Raw genomic sequence first — 5859 nt, forward strand, 5'->3', positions numbered from 1 at the left:
CACAGACATATACAGTGTCCTATTTCCTGTATACCAAGAGTAAACCTTCAAAATATCCCTCTGTAAGAACGAAATTCCAAACCCCTGCCACAGGATTCACACTTAGTAGGCCTTCAATTCTGTCAGCTTCCCTGCAGCTTCCCAAGTCCACCGCTTCAACCAGCTAGGAAAAACAATTTTTAAAAAAACATCTTGGCATCCATCAACCAGCATTTTCAAGGGCAAGAAAACAGCGGCGCCCAAGGAGCTGTCTGAGGTGCTTAAGGTTAATGGCTGTATTTACATAGCCATCAATTCACTTTACAAAGAACTGCCCCAGTAGGACTGTGCAGCTCCAGCAGGCGGGCCCCGTCAGGACAGAGCAGACGGCAGTCTCTAAACAAGGAGGAAAATGCCTGATAAATCTTAATGACATCGTCTTGTTTTCATTCACTTACTTATCACCTTATTTTCCGCTCAAGAGTCTTGAGCCCCTGATTGAACAAAATAGACTACACTTCCATTTCTCCATGAGTCACTCTCTAAAACTTTTTGGGACTGTAGTAAATTACAATGGCCTTACCTTTTATGATGATGCATACCTTGCACCAGCGCTGTCCGATCAGACAGCCACTACACATACATGGCTATTTAAGTTTAAAGCTAAATTAATTAAAATTAAAGAAAATTTAAAATTTGCTTCTTGAGTCACATTAACCACATTTCAAGTACTCAAAAGTGACATGTCGCTTAGTGGCTCTCATAGTGAATAGCAAGAAGTTTGGAACACTTCCACCATCACGGGGAAGTTCTACTGAAACATACAGCAATCTGTAAGATTCTACTTACAGATTTTATTGATAATGTCTAGGACTTGACCTGTTCTGGAGTTAACATATCTTAATTCCAACAGAACATAATGATAAGAGACTTTCTGCAGTACCCACGTTTTCCAGACACATTCCCAAGCCACTGGTGCATTGGTGTTTTTAATGCTCTAAAACACACCCTCTGACCAGGCAATTACACTTCTACCCTAGAAAAATGTCAACACATGGGTACCAACAGACTGTAATTATGAGAAGGCTTTAAACAGTAAACACTGCATCTCAGTTAACATCATATATGACTTTGTTCAACAACGGTATCATCATACTCTCCATAGTATAAAAAACTGGGAAAAATCTGAATGCCCATCTGTAGGGAAACAGCTAAATAAAATGCAGTACATTCATAGTGGAACACTACGTGGTAGTCAAAGGAATGAGTGAGACCTGTGTATGTATAAATGTGGAAAATCTCCAAAACACCAGCAAGCAAAAAAATACAAACTATAGAGTCAGATGTACAAAATGACACTATTTAAGTGAAAAAATTCACACACAAGACTGTATATTTAGTAACCATACATAACTAACATAAATAGCAAAGTTTAATATATTTTGATATTTTCACATTATACTTTTTAAATAAAGTTAAATGCCAAATATGCTTCCTATTTCTGTTGATTAGTTGGCATTGATACAAATCAACTTCAAATGATAAGAGAGAATCTACCAGGTCTTCATCAGTCCATTCTTCCTGTTTATGTTTGGATTTCTTTGAAACATAATGTATACTAAATATTTTAAATATGTGCAGAAGGATACAGCCCAAACTCTTCATAGTATCTGAGAAGGGAGAGATAGAAATGGGTTGTAGAGAGAGTTAGAGGTGATTTTTACTTTTTCTCTAATTTTTTTTTTATTTTTTATTTTTTTTTACAACTTGTGTATTCCCTGCAGGTGTTCTACAAAGTCACTGTGACCCTGTATTATAACCAGTGGCACCACTATCCCCTACAATGCAGCCTGAGTAGCTGTAATAACACTAAGCAGCCATTCCCAGCCAGCTGACAGTACCACCCACACATGCCATGTTCTACAGTAAATCAAAGACCACGAGTTTCTAAAAGTAGATATTGTTCTTAAAAAAAATTAGGACAATTTTGTTGTTTGGATGCTTCTGCTGTTTAGTCTTCCATAGAAGCCATCTCCAGCAGGGCCTTCGTCTGCCACTCAACTTGGAAACCTCATCTTCTAACTGTCTGGGGTTGAGTGCTGCGGGGAAAAAGGCCAAAAGGCTCGGCAGCCAGGGAGGAGAACTGTAGCATCTTGACAGTTGGGCAGAGATGACCAACGTGAAAACCTGCCGAGGGGACAACAGTGACTGATGGGTCCTAAGGAAGTGTTAGTACAAACCTAGTCACACGCAACACCCTGCTGCCCTCAAGAGGGGATCACAGTTCCACAAACCAGCTATGTAATTAAAACACAGCTCTGGAGACGAAGGAGGTTAAATGGACTCTGACCCAGTCCATCCTCTCTGCTTGTTGGTTGCCAATTCTAACCTTCCTGCCAACACCCACACATTTCTATAACTCAGATTATCTCCAAAATATTTCACAAACTTCCAATTTTTTTAAACAAGTGAAGAAAAAAAAAGCAAGCTCTTTACATGTGTTTTCTTATTCAAAAGAGACTTCAGTTTGCAAACTTTTAATTTTTTTAGATAGTGCAAGACAAAGTAAAATCCACTGAAGGCTTTTCATTTAAGCAAACGCAGAAGATAATTTATTCCTCCAAGTGGCAGGAGAAAGCAATAAGCCAGGCATCTGTGCAAAAACTTTCCATACCCCCTCAAGTCCTATAACTCTGTCTACAACTCCATCTTCTGGTCCTGACTAAATCTTCGATTATCCCCAGAACGGATGAAATCTTAAACCCACATCAGCTTTTAACATCTGCTGAGTCTTAACTATACAGGAACAAAAACGAAATTCCTGTATGTCACCTGCCAATAGGATTACAATTTAAATCAGACTCAAAAGTATATGGAAATCGAAGCCATGTTTTTTCCTAGTCCAATGTAGGCATCAGTCAGATGACGGAAGTTGGCAATAGCCTAGTTACATGCTACATACAGCAAACCTGCCTCAACATTCATTTAAACAACTATGCAATTCTTATTTTAAAAGGCCTTAACTACAGAAAATGCATCTTATGATCTAAAAGAAACGTCAAGACATTATCAAAATCAGTTTCTCAGGCACAACCCTGATCCAACGAACATTTAATTTGTACTTTTGGTTCAGTAATTTAAATTAACCTTCTGAATCATACTATTTAGACAAGCTTACCAACATATGACAAAATGAGAAACTCTCAACCTAATCAAAACAACCTTATTTTTATAAAAATCTCTGTATTAAAACTTTTAAACTCTGAAAAATGTATTGTGTAAGAAAGTGTTATACAAAGTGTGGTCCAAAGCTTGGAAGCATCAGCACCTCATGGGGGCCTGCTGGAAACAGAAATTCACAGGCCTCATCCCAGACTTACTGAATCACAAACTCTGGAGGTGAGGCCAGGGAATCTGTTTTAATAAGCCTTCCAGGTGCTTCAGCACTGGTCTAAAGGATAATACTAGGAAAGTCAAGAATACTGGAATTTGGGGACTGGTATACCAAACAAGATTGATCATGTAAAATCAATTTTTAAAATCCAACAAAATTCAGAATTTGCAGAGGACAAAAAAAAATTGCAATCGCCTGTAGTCCCAGCTACTCGGGAGGCTGAGGCAGGAGAATGGCGTGAACTCGGGAGGCGGAGCTTGCAGTGAGCCGAGATCGCGCCACTGCACTCCAAAAAAAAAAAAAAAAAAAAAAAAAAAAATTGGAATCAGCATAAACCCTATATTCATCTCCCTTCCTTCCTTACTTCTAAGTAAATGAGGATCATGAAACTTACATATGGATATAGTCAATCGTTTTTAAGTTCATGTCTATTTATGCTGTGGTTCAGAAATATTTGCACATAAAACCAGAATCTGAGTTTACACTTGGGATCCTGAGTCTTTTGTAAATGTGAAAAGAGTAAATTTGGAATCAGAACGTCTTGAAGAAACAGTTTTCTAGGAATCCTGCCAGTCCTTTTTCTCAGGAGGACCTTAACTTTCAGTCTTGAGGAATTTTTTCCTTTCCTGATTAATACTTCATAGGATGATTAGTATATTTTGTACATGTGTACATCAGGACAAGCTGGCTCGTGACTTTTCCCCTACTGAGAACACCAGAGCTTGGTGCTCCATTGTAAAAGGATTAACTAACATGCTAGGCCAGTATCAAAGGCAGAGCTTACTGGCACCGTCTGCTCCCCCGACTCACCCATGAGGAAGATGGTTCTTCTAACCATTGCCATTTTCCTTTAAAATAGCAAAGAAACCTGGCAAATAAACTACACACATCTGACTCAGGATTCCATGAGGCCCAGCCCTCCCACTCCCCTTCCCCATACAGGCTTATTTCTGGGTCTTTAGAATCAAATTAGAACACCCTGTCAGACACCTATTTGTGCAAACGTTAATTTCAAGTGTATTTAAATGTCTTCACATCTTGCTATTGCTCATCACATCAAGCAGAGCCGCTTCCACTGTGTAATCACAATAATGAATAAACATGGGGTGCTTAGAAAGGACTGAGGCACCACAAAACTGATCAATTGTTAATTCTATAAAGTGACTACACGTGCCTTCCTTTGCAATAACTCCATCAAGCGTGTTTAGGGTGGGAAGGATGCCCATGTCCTCTGCCTACTGTCTCTGTAAAACAAAAATGCAACCATCGGTCAGATCCTACCTAAGGCTTGTTTTCATCTTGATTATTTCCTCATATTGTCTCAACCCACCTCTCCCCCCCAACTCCAATGACAAGCAAAAATTGTCATGGCATTTAAAAAATCATGGGCTGCATGATTATTAATTGCCAAAGGATTTGAGGCAGCACTAATATGAACAGCCTCAATAGCCACAGTGTGTATTTATTGCCTATTATTATTTTGATAAAATTCCAATTTCACAATGAACATCTGACCCACAGGAACTCCAAATCTCACTGAAATTCCTTTGTGTGGCAGGAGGAGGACTGTTAGAGCTTCTCCTTATGGTAAACACACTTGTTGTTTACCTCTTCTTCCCAACCGTGCCTGGGCCATATGCATGAGGAGTTTGTCCAACCTTTCCTGAGTTCAAAGAATGAATAATCTACTAAGAGTTCTGTCTCTGGACCACACTGCTTGGGTTCAGACTGCATCTCTGCCACAAACTACCAGTGTGGCTTCCACCCTGAGTGCTTCATTTTTCTCATGCAAGGAAGGGAGATGATGATTGTGTCTACCTTGTAGGACTTCGGGAGAATTAAATCAGATAGCACAAAAATATTCCTAGTACAATAAAATGGCACAGCCACCCTAGAAAAACAGCATGGTGGTTGCTCAAAAAATTAAACACAGAATTATCATCCAATCCAGCAACTCCACTTCTGGGTATAGACTCAAAAGAACTAAAGGCAGAACTAAAAGCATCTTGAACAGATGTTTGTATACCTATGTTCATGGCAGCATGATGTGCAATAGCCAAAAAGTGGAAAAAAACAAATGTCCATTGAAGGACAAATAAAAAATAAAGTGTGGGCTATACATGCAATGGATTATTCAGCCTTAAAAAGGAAATTGTGACACATGCTACAACATGGATGAACCTTGAAGACATTATGCTAAGTGAGATAAGACAGACACAAAAGAACAAATAATGTATGTCTCCATTTATATAAGGTACCTAGAGGAGTGAAAATCAGAGAGACAGGAAGTAGAAAGGTGGTTGTCAGGAACTAGAAGGGGGAAATGGGAAATTCATGTTTGATGGGTACAGAGTTCAGTTTTGCACCATGAAAAGGGTTCTGTGGATGGAATGGGCAATGGTAGCTTAACAATGTGAATGTACTTAATGCCACTGAAATGTACACTTAAAAACGGTTAAAATGATAAATTTTATGTTTTTTACCCA

This window comes from Hylobates moloch, unplaced genomic scaffold (genome assembly GCF_009828535.3).
Source record: "Hylobates moloch isolate HMO894 unplaced genomic scaffold, HMol_V3 SCAFFOLD_4, whole genome shotgun sequence".
NCBI lineage: Eukaryota > Metazoa > Chordata > Mammalia > Primates > Hylobatidae > Hylobates > Hylobates moloch.